This window comes from Notamacropus eugenii, chromosome 1, assembly GCF_028372415.1.
Source record: "Notamacropus eugenii isolate mMacEug1 chromosome 1, mMacEug1.pri_v2, whole genome shotgun sequence".
NCBI lineage: Eukaryota > Metazoa > Chordata > Mammalia > Diprotodontia > Macropodidae > Notamacropus > Notamacropus eugenii.
This window is the reverse complement of record NC_092872.1, coordinates 474,647,454-474,662,932: the sequence shown is the minus strand read 5'-3', so window position 1 is coordinate 474,662,932 and position 15,479 is coordinate 474,647,454. Positions and strand designations below refer to the sequence as shown.

The 15,479-nt window shown below is 44.8% G+C and overlaps 1 protein-coding gene across 3 annotated transcripts in view; it reads right to left on the bottom strand.

Annotated features, from left to right (window-relative positions):
* The window catches only part of CPNE2 (copine 2), a 91,931-nt gene extending 83,686 nt beyond the window's left edge, over positions 1-8,245 (bottom strand). For 2 of the 3 annotated variants that reach the window (XM_072632315.1, XM_072632316.1), the window contains exon 1: positions 7,954-8,245. The gene's annotated coding sequence lies outside the window, so the exon portion shown is untranslated. The remainder of the gene's footprint in view (positions 1-7,953) is intronic. The other variant, XM_072632317.1, reaches the window with a different exon arrangement.
* Between the last annotated feature and the right edge of the window lie 7,234 nt (positions 8,246-15,479).

Below are 15,479 nucleotides of genomic sequence, written 5' to 3'. Positions count from 1 at the left end.
ACTGCATGCTGTCTGGGGGAGGGAAAGAAAATTTAAAACTTATGGAAGTGATTATTGAAAACTGAAAACAAATAAATTAATTAAATAAAAAAAGTAAAAGAATAGAGCTTCTCAGTTTGCTTCTATTGGTTAAAAACCCATCCCCATCCCCTAGTACCTGAGAATACTAAGACTGACAAATATGCCATTAAACATGTTATGTTAAGCAGAACTGATGTGTATGATAGCTAACATTTATTTGGCACTTTACATAAAAGCAATGATCATAATGGAGAGTGATGGACTTGGAGTCAGGAAGACCTGAGTTTGAGTCCTCCCTAAGATACTTACTAACCTGGTTACCCTGGGCAAATTTAGCCTCTCCCTGTAAAATAAGGATAATAATAGAGCCTACCTCATAGGGTTGTTGTGAGTCTCAAATGAGATAATATAAATAAGTTGCTTTGCAAACCTTTAAGTGTTAGATAAATGTTAGCTATTATTACATATTTTATCTCATTCAGTCTTCACACCAACCCAGTGAGGTAGGTGCAATTATCCCCATTTTACAGTTAGGTCTGAGAAAAATAAGATGGCTTATCTAAGTACTAAACATCTGAGCTAGAACTTTAACTCTGGTCTTCCTGACTCTAAGTCTAGCATGGGGCACTTTGTGATGCTGCCTCCCACTACCTACACATAACCTCCTGAGGCTGAACTTTCCTCAGTTCTACTTTCTTGTTTCACTCAGGGAGGCCTTAGTGCTGTACCTGGCTCTTAAGGGAAAGATCAGCTTTCCCATGTGTAAGTAAGGTAGATTTTAGTGTGTGTAAAGTAGATTCTTTTTATTCTTTCTTATAGTTTAGTTTTCCAGGATCCATTGCCATAACAATCTCGATTTCCCAGCCTCATGACTTGTAAACACCTCCACCACACTTGAGCAGTATTATATAAATGACAGATAATACAAACATTTGTGCTTAAATTGTCAATATCCACTGCAACTGCGCAGTGAGATATAAAGGTGAGATAACGTAAACTTGTGAGGCTATTGCTGGCAATATGCCTCCTTTGTCTGTTACCCTATAAAGGAGGTGGGCACTGGCCAGTGAGTGGGGAACCCTTAGAGTTGAATGCACAAGCTGGAATTCTGTGTGGGCCTTGATCAGCCTCCATCAAAATTTGGGGGGAATCTGTGTTTGCTTCAACCAGCCCCCATGGAGGCTTGAGGGGATTCAGGAGAGCCACAAGCTACGCCTGTCTCAAATGACCCCATCCAGATGTAGGAGTAGTTGCCCCACCTTCTCACTTTCTCTCTAGCCCCTGTGAAAAGGGTGATTACAAAATGCTGTAGGAACTGGTGCTCCCATTATCAGCAACCCTCATGAAAAGACTGGACTAGAATAAAATAATTAACCCCTCCAAAGCTGTCTTTCTGTTGACCAGATCAAGAGTGAACCTGTGCTAGCAGCCCCGCTGTGTGCTGGCATTACCTATCTTACACCATGGAACCTTTGAAGTATTTTCAACTTTAGTTGCAGAATTGTAGGAATTCTGATTTGGCTGGAATCCCAGAGAATCTCCATCTACCCTATTCTTACCTAGGAATCCCTTCTTCAGAATTGTTAAATGGCCACTCAGCCTTTGCCCAAAGCCTTCCACTGATAAGGATTTCAGCATCCTCCCCAATTGTTCAATAGCTCTGATTATGAGGAAAATTGTGATGATAAATGACGAGGTTCAGTGGTGATTGTGGACCCCAAAATACCAACAGTCTGGGTTGTGCTCAAATGAATTCGATTCAAGCCTTCTTAAAGCCAAAGAAAACAAAATTTATTAAAGATTCGCCAAATTGGGTTGCCTCTTAAGGAACTTAAGCATTTGTAACGCTTGTATTCACAAGAGGGGCAGATAGAATCCCAGCTAGACAGAGTCTGAGCTGGATTGAATCTGAGCACCTTCATGGAGGCAAGAGGAGCTTAAATACAGAAAAGAGTATAGGAGGGATCTGGGGGGGGGGGGGGGGGCTGGTAGTCCAGGGTGATGGGAGGAGGGATTTAGGGAGGGTCTTGAGGAAAAGTCCAAGGAGGGAATCCAAGGAGGGTCAAAGGCTGGAAATAGCTGGAGGCTATCACAAGACAGACTAGGGGGCAGACAAGGGGGCGCCTAGGTGGGAAGCAGGTGGGGCAATTCAGAGATCTTGATAGGGGCAGCCTATCTTGATGGTCGGCAGCCTGGGGAATGGGGTTTTGATGGGATCAAGGGTGGGGAGTGCAACAGAGACCTGAGTAGAACGATTAGGTTTGTGTAAGAAAGGCCAGATTAAGTGGGAAGATTCAAGAGGAGCTCAAGGAGACTCCCAGAGTCTGAACCCCATCAATAGCCATCCAAAACCTGCCTATCTTCAATTCACTGTTTCTAGTTCTAGCCCCTGGTCCAAGTAGAGTTAAGTGAAAAGGTCTTGGGAGCTCCTCCAGTGAGAACAGATTTTTCTCATTCAGCAAGGATGAAGTCCCCTTTGCTTAGAAGGAGGGGGCTGTTACTAATGATGTAGATGATAATCCTCACTGTCAGTATCCTATCCTCTTATTAGAGTATAAACTCCATGAGGTCAGGGACCAGATCTTGCCTAGGCTTTGTACTGCCTCTAGGAACCTCCTGGAACTCTCCTAGAATTTTCCCACTTAATCTGGCTTTTCATAACCAAGTCCGTTCCCCTTAAACTACCCCAGCCCAGCAAGATTGGTTATCTCCCAATTGCTTCCAGCAATTTCCCATCCTAGACAACATCAGACTCCCTAGATTCTGACCTGTAGTCACCCCAGTCCCATTAAGATCCTCCTTGGACTTCTCTTCAAGACCCTCCCTAAATCCCTCCTCCCATCACCCCAGACTACTAGACCACCCCCCAGATCCCGCCCATAGTCTTTCTGTATATAAATTCCATCTTGCCTCCATGAAGGCAGGAGATTCAATCCAGCTCAGATTCCATCTGGCCAGCCTGTAGACAAGTGTCACAAATGGTGAGTCAACCCAATATGACTGATCTACTAAACTTTGTTTTTCTTTGGCTGAAAGAAGTCTAGTGAAATTCATTCAAGCAGGACCCTACTACACATAGTAGGCACTTAACGTTCATATTTCATGCTGTTAACAGGAATTACAGCTAGGTGACTCAGTGGATAGAGTTCTGGACCTGGAGTTTAGAATTTAGGGAAGATCTAAATTCAAATCCAGCCCCAGACACTTACTAGCCAGCTGTGTGACCCACTTAACTAATGGATGGCTATCTCAATTTGCTCATCTGTAAAATCTAAATAATAATAGCACCTACCTCTAAGAGTTATTGTGAGGATAAAATATGATAATATTTGTAAAGTGTTTTGCAAACCTTAAAGCACTATGGAAATGCTAGCTATTATTATCATAGGGTAGGCTGAGAGGTCTATCCCAATAAGGAAGTCTTCCTGAGGGAATAATAACAATAAAGATATGTACAAAGCATTAAAAGTATTTCCCCTAGAGTTACAAACTAGGTAGATATGGAGTCATTTCTTTTTTTGGACAAGGAAACTGAGACTCAAACAGGTTGAATGACTTGCCCATGGTTAAACCACTAGTAAATATTAGAGCCAAGGGCCACACCCATGTCTCTTTTGACTCCAAATCCTATACTCTTGACACCAAGTCACACCAAAAAAAAGAATCTGAACCTGTGATTTCAGGGAAGAAAATCCTGCTGGAGGGGTTCAAGCAAATGAAGGGAGTGAGTAACAGATCTCAGTCTGAGCTAATCCCTACCACTCAACAGCTCATTTACTCCCTGAAGTTATTTTTCCTTCCCAGGGAGCCAGTTAAGCCTAAAGCTGATCACACAGAAGTGGCAAGCTGGAGCAGAGGAAGTAAAGGGTAGCTAGAGAAATAAGAGAGTGATATATGGAATCTAATCACAGCCTCGGTGCAAAAAGACTGTGTTGTGAGGCCTCCCAAGAAGCAGGGAAAAGAGGAATCAGCAGAGGATAACAGATTAAGAGAAAAGCTATTCTAACCCCTTCCTTTTGCAGAGAAGGAAACTGAGGCCCCGAGAAGTTAAGTAACTTGTCCAAGGTCACAAAGGTAAGTGGCAGAGCATGAATTTGAACCTATATCACATGACCCTAGGTCAAATTCAGTTTCCTCTATGCCACACTGTCCCAACCCATTAAGCCTGAGGGATTCTAGTTTTTCACCCCAGGGGCTCCTTCTCATTTGGGAGCTGGATCCCTAATATCACAGGGGAAGGATAGGCGGTCCCTGACTGTACAGCCTGGTTAGCAAGAGTGTGTTAACATTTTATGAGTCCATGAATGTCAAGATGATGGTACCCTGAAGCCTCCTCAGCTTGTTCTCATCTTTCTCTCTTAAAGCTTAGAAAGCAAACAAGGGGGAATATCCAGGGCATCTCATTTGAGAAATGACCCATTTACTAGAGCAGGGGTGGGAAACCTGGGGCCTCAAGGTCACATGTGGCCCTCTAGGTCCTCAGGTCTGGCCCTCTGACTGAATCCAAACTTCACAAGTTAAATGACTGTACTTAAGGACCTAGAGGGCCACATGTAATCTCAAGGTCCCAGGTTCCCCACCCCTGTACTAGACAGTAGCCCTAGGTTTGTCCTTGATTCACTCACCTTCTGCGGTATCATCAACCTCCAGAAGGGACTTTAGAGATCAGCTTATTTTATAGTTGGGAAAACTGGGGGACCAGGTAGGGGAAGTACTTTGGCCAAATTCATACAGAATTTAATAATATAGCCGGAACTAGGTCAGCTGACTCTGAATCTAATATTCTTTCAATTACATCATGAGGTTAAGGGGTAGAATAGGTACTTGGGGGAACAATAATATATAGCACTTTTAAGCTTGCCAAATGATCACCATTTTACAGATCAGGGAAACATTTAACCACGGAGGTTAAATGACTTGCCAAAGGTCATACAATTACTGCACTTATAAATACTACAGGCACAGAAAAGTTGGAATCTGCATGATAGGAGGAAGTATCCACATAGATGAGATCACTGAACCATTTGAATATTTGAGTGGAGTAGGGAAGACAAGATTCTTTTAACAACAGGGATTACTTTGACCCTCTCATTAATATCAAATAAGGTATAAAGCAGGGAAATATATGTTTAGCAAGTGTATAAGCCACTGTGATGGAAGACATCTACCTGAAAGTTCAAATAGAAGAGATTTTCCATAGAAGATGAGGTTTTCCTAATACTCCCATATGAAGATGGCACTATGCAGATTGCGTGATGCAAACCCTGGACCATTGCAGAGCCTCCTAAATGAGATCACTCAAAAGAATTTGGCATAAATAGCAGCATAAGGGGAAAAAAAAACAAGTGGATAAAAAATGCTTATTTTCTAGACTGCAATATGGAGTTGGACATACAACCTGCAAAGCTGGTCTGTCAGACTTGGAATGATCCCAAAGATGGACAATGAACTGGGCCCAGAAATGAGCAAAAGGAAGAAAGCATGTGGGTTTGTCTTTGGGAAGTTGTGTACTGCCTTCAATGATGCCAAGTTTCTCCATAAAACAAAGGTCCATCTTTTTAACATCAATATTCTTCAGGTAATGTCATAAAGCTGCAAGTCTCAGAATAGTCTCTTAAGAATAAATTGTAGGTTACTTAAAGGGCAATGGAGAGGTGAATGTGGGCATAAGTAGGTTGGACTTATTATCAATGACTACCAATGACAATAGGAAGGGGTAGGTATGTGTGTGTGCAAATTCATATCAGTTACTAAACTTTGAGGCTGAAGCAGGGAGAGAATCTCATTGGGAATTGTCATACCCTCAAAGCAGTCATATGGAATGGGTGCCAAGGCCCACCATCATTCTCCTCTACACTTGGCAAAATAAGGTCTTAAAAAGGAGGAAGTAATATAGGGAAAAATGAGTTAACACCAGTCTTAAGGTTGGTCCACTTGTTCCTCCAGCCAAACAGCTATTTGGATTCTACAACTCAGGTACCCATGATTCTCACAGCTAATTCTTGGAGAATATGAGCAACCAGGATAAGATCCTAAGAAACATACCTAGAGTGGAATTAGCGTGTAAAAACCAGTCTCCTTCACTGCTTGTCCTTAATAAAGAAAATATGATTCTAGTTAGATGTTCTACTTGTCCTGTTCATCCGACAATGGCACACTCTATCATGGGAAAGGAGGAGCACAGGGTCCACTAACATTAAGGCCGGGAAAATTGTTATAATAATAATTTTTTACATTTGTATTGCAAAGCACTTTCTCACACCCATTATAGTTTCATCCTCACACCACTCCAAGAGGCAAGGAGAATAAGGAATTACTATCCCTTCTTGATACTAGGAAAAACTCAGATTTAAAGAAGTTGTGATTTGCCCATGGGCACACAGGTAATTTACTAAGTCTCCTAACTTGGACCACTTTTTCCACTGCACCACAGGGCTCTGTGCTCACTGATGGATGGACTTTATTGCCTTTATGGAAATTCAAAGGCCAGAAGACCCCAGGTCCTATTAGTCGCTCAGCCTCAAGGCCAGCGCCAATAACCCATTCTCCCCAAGTAGTTTTCTTCCAAGAAAACTGTCTAAGGCACCATAATGACGGACGCCCCTTTTATCCATGCAACCTGAAGCATGAGCAAGTAAGGACGGCTGATTTTTACTACCATCTCCCTACTCAGCTCTCTCTTCTCCCTTACCCTACCTTATGACTTTCTAAAACATTCCAGCCCAGAATTTGATGAGCACAGTATAAACATGTCAAATCAGCCTCGACTTTGACCAACAAGGCATTTCCACCATACAAAGGGTGCCATTAAATAAGAAGTCAATTTAAAAACTGCAGCTCCAATGTGGGATTTGCACTAGAGGTCCCCTCCAGCTCTAAATGACATTATCCTCTAACTTCTCAATAGGACTTCCTGGGACCCTTTATTTAGTATCCAAACCTTGAAAGCATCTCCAACAGCAATATCTCCTCCCCTTTTCACAGGGGAGTTGCCAGCTATTATCAGATGGTAGGAGGGAAAGAAGAGGGTGGAGGAACGGTTTTGAGGTCTCTCCAGAAGATGCATCATATGAAAAGAGGGAAGGTAAGGGAAAAGGGGGCCTCTACTGCCCTTCCTTGTTCTAAAATAAATGAGAGCCAGACAGCTTCTGTGGTGGGGGAAAAACAAGTTTGCAAACACACACTTCTGGGAAGACACCCAGCAGCACACCCCCTTTCTCAGTCCGGCCCAGTCCACCTGGGCTCCACCCATTCCGCGGTCGTCGGGAGTGGGGGGGTGGGACTTAAGCAGGGTTTCAATACTACTGAGGACTTGGGGGGAGGGAGTGGGAAGATGGAGAAACTGCAAGGATCTGGCATCCCGAAACAAATGGGATGAAGGAAGCCCTGTTCTTTGGGGTTAGTTTCCCTCTCCCTAGATTCCCTTTTACACAGGTCAGGAGTAGTGCTATGCCATGTCCAACTCCGCTAGAGGTTCTGAACGAAGTCAGTCGTAGAAATGGGGCGCTAGAGGGGACACCTCCCTAGCCTCCTCTTCGCAAACCCTGAGACTTGGGAGGAAACGGGGCGCCCTCCGGTGGCGGGGCCAGAGCGGGATCGCAAGACACATGGAAGATATATTCTCGGGTGGATGTGGGAGCTAAGGTTCCGTTCAAGTCACGGGAACTCCCTCGACCTGGGTTCTTCCTTTTCCTGTGGACAGTCTCCCCTCGGGCCAGGAGTTTCCATTTCCCTAGCTCGCACCCTCAAGCTCGGACCTTGGGCTGGAGAGAGGGCGGATAGCGGGCCCAAACTTCCAGTCCGCTCAGCTCAGGGCCGCCCCTTCTAGCCTAGCCCTGTTCAGCCCTGTTCAGCCCCGTCCTGTCCCGTCCCGTCCCCTCCAGTCCAGTCCTCCCTTGCCCCTAATCCCAAGGCAGACCAGCCTGGACTTACCGCTCCTCGGTTCTGGGCTCCCAGATACCCACTGCAGACGCCGTAGGTCCGGGGTGCTACCCCCGCCTCACCGAGTAATCGCCGCAACCCCTAACCGGTACCTCTGGGGCATCCCCGAGGGGATCGTTCCCTCCGGGCCCGAGGAGCCCGCGGGACGCCCGGCCACAGCTCTAGCCCGGGACAGGGCTCAAGCTGCAACCCACATGACCGCTCAGCCTCTTAGTTCCAGCCCCAGTCCTGCTCCAGCTCCGGGTCCCGGTCCTCCTCTCCTGGGCCGGGCGGTGGCTCGGGCTCCTCCCACAGCTGGGGGAGGGGAGTCGGAGAGGAGGGAAGTAAGGAGGGAGAGGCGGAGCGCTTCCTGGAGGGACAAGGGGGACTCAGTTGAGCTCCCAAACCCCGGCAGAAGCGAGGCCTCTGTCCCACACTGGTGTGAGCAGCTGGCACACCGCTGGGGCCCCAAGCCTCCCACAGCTGGCGCGCCTCTGGCCACGCCGAGCCTTCGAGGCAGGAATGCTCTACTTCCGAAGGTTCCCTGGCGGAGCTCCCGGGCGCGTTCGATGCTGGAACGCTTTTCTCAAGGTTCGCGGCTGGAAAGCTCAGAGCTTCCGCACGCTGGCTGGCAGTCGGGGGAACTCCCGCCCTGGTCGCTCCCGGTGGACCCAAAGCTGTGTGCCCACCCTTCGCCGCTGGCAAGCAGCGAGCTCTTCCGCGGTTGTTCTCGCAGTAGCTGGCCGCCGCCGATCTCAAAGAACACACTGCTGCCAGTCTGTGGCCAGACGCAACGAAACCGAGGGGTGGGGTGGGCCCAGCTCACGCAGCACCCCTGCCTGCAGGGGCGCCCCACAGTGAGGTAGACAGCAACTCTCAGTTACGCCTCGATCTATTGTGTACAATTCAACCCTGCTCTGGGTACTGATTTCACTCCGCACCCTAAGGAAATGCCTCCCAGCTGAGATCCCGAGAGAAATGGGAAAGACAGGGACGTTGTTTGGGCCATATTATTAGTGTAGCTGTTTTTACTAGAAAGGATTTCAGCATCTTCATGCAGCCAGAGACTTGGAGGACGACACAGATTCCTCCCTTGTGCTGTGCTGCCCAAAGCCTCACGGTTGGTAAAAACCCGGTCAGAACAGCTGCCTGGGGCCTCTTTAATGTAACGGCAATTAGCTTCGTCTTTGGTAATTAAGTAAAGCAAGTCGAGGCGTCCCTCTTCTCAAGAGCACCTATACTTCAAAGAAGGAACACAATCTTTTACAAAACTGTACACTAAAAACTACACACAGGTGTGCAATTCACATATTCATACACACAAGCTTATATCCATGTCTATACGTGCACAGGATGCACATTTACAGGATTCTACATGCAGTATAGGCAAACTTCCAGTAGCTGGCTATTGGGGGGTGGGAGGAATGCTGCTGCTTTGATTAATTTTTCTGGGTAACAGCTACACCCTTTCTGGGTAACAGCTACACCTTATTGTTGCACATCCTTCTAAAGTATATTAGTCACTTTCCTACTTCGGTGGATTTTTCTTTGTTTAGAATCTAGCGCAACTCTCATTGTCCATCCTTACCTCCCACACTAGGTATGACCTTTTCCTCCCTCCTGCAACATCCTCACCATCCTCATCATAGTTTTTTTCTTACTACTCCCTCCCCCGATCTGAAGCTGTCCATCCCTTGAGACCCAGCTCAAGCTCCACCTCTTCCTGAAGCCTGCCCCAGCTGCAAACATCTCTTTTAGAATCTTAAAACCTTAGCGACAATCTTACCTCCTGCTCTGCAGTCAACAAATTCAAATTGAACCTACAATTCTTAAGTGCCTGCTACATACAAGACACGTGCTATTAGGGATTCAAAGACTGAAGAAACTCAAAATAAATCCCTGTCCTCAAGAAACTTGCATTTTACTAGATGTTGACTTTCCCCCCAATAACATACTACTGCTACAATACCTCTCTTCTCTCTCTCTCTCTCTCTCTGTCTCTCTCTCTCTCTCAATCTCTCTCTCTCTGTCTCTCTGTCTGTTTCTCTCTGTCTGTCTCTTTGTCTCTCTCTCTGTCTCTCCCTATCTGTCTCTGCCTCTTTCTCTCTCTCTCTCCCTGTCTGTCTCTGTCTCTCTGTCTTTCTCTCTCTCTGTCCATCTCTTTCTCTCTCTATGTCTGTCTCTGTCTTTTTCTCTGTCTGTCTCTCTGTGTGTCTGTCTCTCTTTCTCACTGTGTCTGTCTCTCTTTATCTCTCTGTCTTTCTCTCTCTGTCTCTCTCTGTGTCTGTCTGTCTCTGTCTCTCCTTGTCTGTCTCTGTCTCTGTCTCTTTCTTTCTATCTCTCCCTGTCTGTCTCTGTCTGTCTCTGTCTCTGTCTCTCTCTCTCTCTCTGTCTTTCTTTCCAATCCTCCTTGCTGGCCTCCTTGCAGTCCATTGAACAAGATGATGCTTCATCTCCTGACTGGGCATATTCACCGGCTTTCCCCATGCCTGGAATGCTCTTCCTCACCTCTGCCTCCTGACTTCTTTGGCTTCCTTCAAGTCTTAATTGAACAACAATCCAATTCTTCTTAATCCTAGTGCCTTCCCTCAGTACATTTCATATTTATCCTGTAGATAGCTTGTTTGTACATAGTTGTTTGCATGGGGGCTGCTAGGTGGTGCGGTGGATAGAGCACCAGTGCAGGAGTCAGGAGAACCTGAGTTCAAATCTCACCTCAGACATTTAACACTCACTAGCTGTGTGACCTTGGGCAAGTCACTTAACCTCAACTGCCTCATCCTGGGTCATCTCCAGTCATCCTGATGAATATCTGGTCACTGAATTCAGATGGCTCTGGAGGAGAAGTGAGGCTGGTGACCTGCACAGCCCTCCCTTACTCAAAACAAAAGTCAAGTGTAAGTCACATCATTATTTCTCTAATGGCATGGTCTTATTCGGGCAAGGAAAGACCAACACACAGTAGTTGGTGTGTTTCCCTTTCCCCAACTGAGAGCCCCCTGAGGGCAGGACCTGTCTTTTTCTTTTCTTTGTGTCTCCAGAACTTAGCATTGTGTCTAGAACAAAACAGGTGCTTTTAAATAAATATTTATTGACTAACTGAAGGGAGTGGCATGGTCAGGTATATTTTTAGAAAGATTAGACCCAGAAGTTACTTGTCACACAAGTAGCTAGTGCCAGAGCTAAGATATAAATCTGGAACCTCTGGTTCTCAATCCAGTGTTTTCTCCCACACGTTTCTACTTTGTTCTGTAGCCCTGTCTGCAAATCCTTGTTTGTCACTTGGTCCCTACTGCCTGGAATTGTTAGCTACCCTGTTCCTGCATGTATGTGTTTTATTTCCCCAAAGAAACCATAAACTCCATGAGGTAGAAGACTTTGTCTTGTGCCTCTCCCTTCCCTACAGCAGGGCCTACCACAAGACTGGGCATGCACAGCAGGTGCTCAGTAACTATTTGTCAGTTTATTGCTTGAGGGTCTAGAAGGCCTGGGGTAAAGACCTGAGAATGAAGAGGTATTATGGATCAGGGCTTCTTACCCTGGGATCCCTGAGGAGTCTATGGATAGGTTTCAGTGAGTTAGTGAATTTGTTTTTAATGTTTTGATAACTTTATTCTAATATAATTGATTTCCTTTGTAGTTCTTTGTGTTTTACAAAAGGTATGCATTTGAAAACATTTTGCAGTTGATAGAACACCAGTCCTGATGAGGGATAGGGTGCGATTAGGGAGGACCAGTACCTTTGGTGTGATGGCTGCCAAGCCATTTTCCTGGCTCTTTCCACCTTTGATGTCCACTTTGGTGTTAGGCAGATGAGTCAAACCAGGTTGAGGGTAACCAAGGGGTCTCAAACCCATTGGTGAGTTAAGGGGGTGTTTGCCCCAAGCATGTGAAGACTTCATCTGGTGGAATGGGCAGATGAGAACAATTTGTTCCAATGGCCATGAAGGCAGATGAATCAGGTGATATGGAATGCTTAGAGCTTGGTTAGACACCAAAGATGTCAAGGTCATCCACTGCATCCTGAGCCATTGCCAGCCATCTTGACTTTGTCCTGCTGGACTATGATGACTCTGGAGGAGAGAGTGAGACTGATGACTTTGTGCAACTCTGCCTCACTTAAATCTAATTTATGCATGAATCAAAAGACATCGCCCATACCATTTTACTAATGATAATCATTTAAAATAAATTTTGGACTTTAATAAGGGCCAGAGCTTGAATTAAGAAGAGCCTGCACCCAACAGTCTCTTTGTTCTCTGAATTAAACTCAGAGAATACATCTTCCTATGTCAACAAAACCAGATAGGGCTGACTTAGCATTCCATACTAGACCCTTAACCCAAGACACTATCTTGAATAATGGGACGTTTTCCATAACTTAATATTTTGTGGACATATACTATGTTATGGCAGGTTAATGGTAAAGAAAACACAGATATCCTGGGTTGTAATTTCAATTGAAACTTTGTCAACTCTGTTATCTTATTGTATTTACAACCTATGCAATTAAGAAATTCCTTTCTCATGGTCTAGTTAATCACTCATGGAGACCATAAATCTGAAGGACACAGACCATCTTGGATTGTCCTAAACAGATTTAAGCCTGGTCATTCCTGTAACAGTCAGAAGTTTTCTGGCTCTGTGATCACGTAATCTCTAGCTTTAAGGGAATAAACTAGGTGCATTTAGCCTGTTTGCCTTTTTTCTTAACCAAACTTTCAGGTTGACACTATTATGCCTCAAAGTCCTGTAGAGATAGGCAAGTGATGAAGCAGCAGGTGTGGATACACTGGGAACTATAGTCACAACCCTGCACACAGATGGCCCAGGCCAAAGGGTCATTTCTCACTGGAAGCAGCAGTGGGACTCAGCAGCTCCCTGGGTGTCTAAACAGCCTTTTAAGGATCGTACTACTCACCTTCTGATGTGAGGAAAGGGGCTCGAAAAGGTACTCTAAAAGCTGTCTGCTCACCCAACCCTGACCTGATTCCTGTGGCAGGCACTCTGTGGTCAAGACACAAAAAAATGTACAAAATGTACAAAAACATCTACAAAGATGATTCTACTCACCATCAGTACATGGAACATGCACACTTATAGGCAATACAAAATCCAGTAGACCTGAAAGACGAACTGCTCTTGTTGCAAGAGAACTCAACAAGTATTACATCCAAATAGCAGCTCTGAGTGAAACAAGGCTGGCAAATGAAGGCCAGCTTATTGAAGTTGAAGCTGGATACACATTTTTCTGAAATGGGTGCAGTAAAGGGGAGCACCATGAAACTGGAGTAGGTTTTGCAATCAAAACTAATCTAGTCAGCAAGTTGGTATGCCTGCCAAAAGAAGTGAATGACAGGCTCATGACAATGTGATTTCCACTTTCAGGAAAATGCCATGCCACCATCATCAGTGCCTATGTTCCCACCATGATGATCCCTGATGAGGTCAAAGAAAAATTTTGTGAAGACCTAGAGACCCTTATCATCAATGTGCCAAAAGAAGACAAACATAATTTTGGGTGACTTTAATTTTAGAGTAAGCTCAAGACTACCAGATGTGGCAAAGAGTCCTAGGGAGGAATGAAGTTGGAAACAGCAACAACAGTAGTCATTTATTGCTAAAGACTTGTGCATCACATGACCTTCCCATTACCAACACTGTTTTCTGTTTACCTAAATGCAACAAAACTTCATGGATTCACCCTTGCAGCAAACATTGGCATCTAATAGACTATAAGATTGTAAGGAGAAGAGACAGACAAGATGTGAGAGTGACAAACACAATGTGTGGTGCAGAGTGCTGGACTGATCATACATTTATCCTTTCCAAGCTAAATAATCACATTCATCAAAAGTGCTGCCCCCAAGGCAAAATTATTACCAGAAGAATTAATGTCAAGAAATTAGAGTTCTTCTCTGATCATGAACAGTTTGTTGCTAACTTGGATGGAAAGTTGAAGCAACACACAGCTGGCAACAGTGGAGCAGAAAAGGAGTGGACAGCTTTCAGAGATTTGGTGCACAGCACTGCATTTGCTCATCTGGGTCAGAACACTCTCAAATACCAAGACTGGTTTGATGAAAATGTCAGAGAAATCCAGAAACTGCTAAATGAAAAATAAGAACTCCACAGAATTTACTAGCAGCATATTTCATCCATTTCTAAGAAGGCAGCATTTAATTCCATCAAAAGTAAAGTACAAGCAAAGCTTAGAGAGATGCAGGATTCCTGGCTCAGTAAGAAGGCAGATGAAATTCAGTTTTATGCTGATAATAACAATCCAAAGAAATTTTATGATTCCCTGAAAGCTATTTATGGACCAAAAACCTGTGGTTTATCACAACTACTCAGTGCTGATAGAGCCACGTTGATTAGTGATAAGGATACAATCCTAGAGAGATGGGCTGAACACTTCTATAGTGTTTTCAACAGACCATCATCAGTCAACGCTGAAGCTATTGACCATTTTCCTCAGGTTGAAGTCAATCCCTCCTTAGTTGAATTTCCAACTGAAGAAGAGATTTTAAGGGCCATTAGGCTCCTTTCATGTAGTATTCCTGATGCTAATTATATTCCAGCTGAGATTTACAAGGTAGGAGGACCATTACTTCATACAAAAATTGACTGAAACATTCCAGGTTATATGACAAGAGGAGATTATCCATCCCCCAGGAGTTCAAGGATGCCTCCATTATCCAACTCTATAAAGGTAAAGGGAATAGATTGTCCTGCGACAATCACAGGGGGGATGTCTCTCTTAGTCATTGCTGGCAAGATTCTTGCTAGAGTCCTCCTTAATAGACTGGTCCTTCACCTGGAAGATGATCATGTACCTGAGAGCCAGTGTGGCTTCAGAAAGGGCTGAGGAACATTTGATATGGTGTTTGCTGTCCAACAACTCCAGGAGAAATGCCAGGAGCAGAACAGAGGTCTGTACACAATGTTTGTAGATCTGACCAAGGTCTTTGATATCGTTAGTCATGAGGGCTTATGGAAAATTATGTCAAAATTTGGTTGCCTAGAGAAGTTCATCATCATTGTACACCAATTTCATGATGGCATGTTTGCTTAGGTTCTGGATGGTAGACAATGCTCTTGTGTCTTCCCAGTCATCAGGGGAGTGAAACAGGGCTATGTGCTTGCTCCCATGCTTTTTAACATGATGTTTTCAGCCATGTTGTCAAATGCTTTCAATGAGGACGAACATGGCATCAAGGTCAACTACTGCACTGATGATAAATTCTTCAATCTGAAAAGGCTACAAGCCAAGACCAAAGTGGAGGGAGTGTTGGTGCATGATTTTCTGTTTGCAGATGATTGTGCACTCAATGCAGCCTCTGAAGCTGTGATGCAACAAAGTATGGATCAATGCTCTGCTACCTGTGCTTATTTTGGCCTAATAATCAACACTAAGAAAGCACAGGTGCTCCATCAGCCACCACCACACCATACATATGTGGAACCATTGGTTACAACAAATGGAGAAGTTTTGACTGCTGTGGATAAGTCCACCTACCTTGGTAGTGTACTTTCCA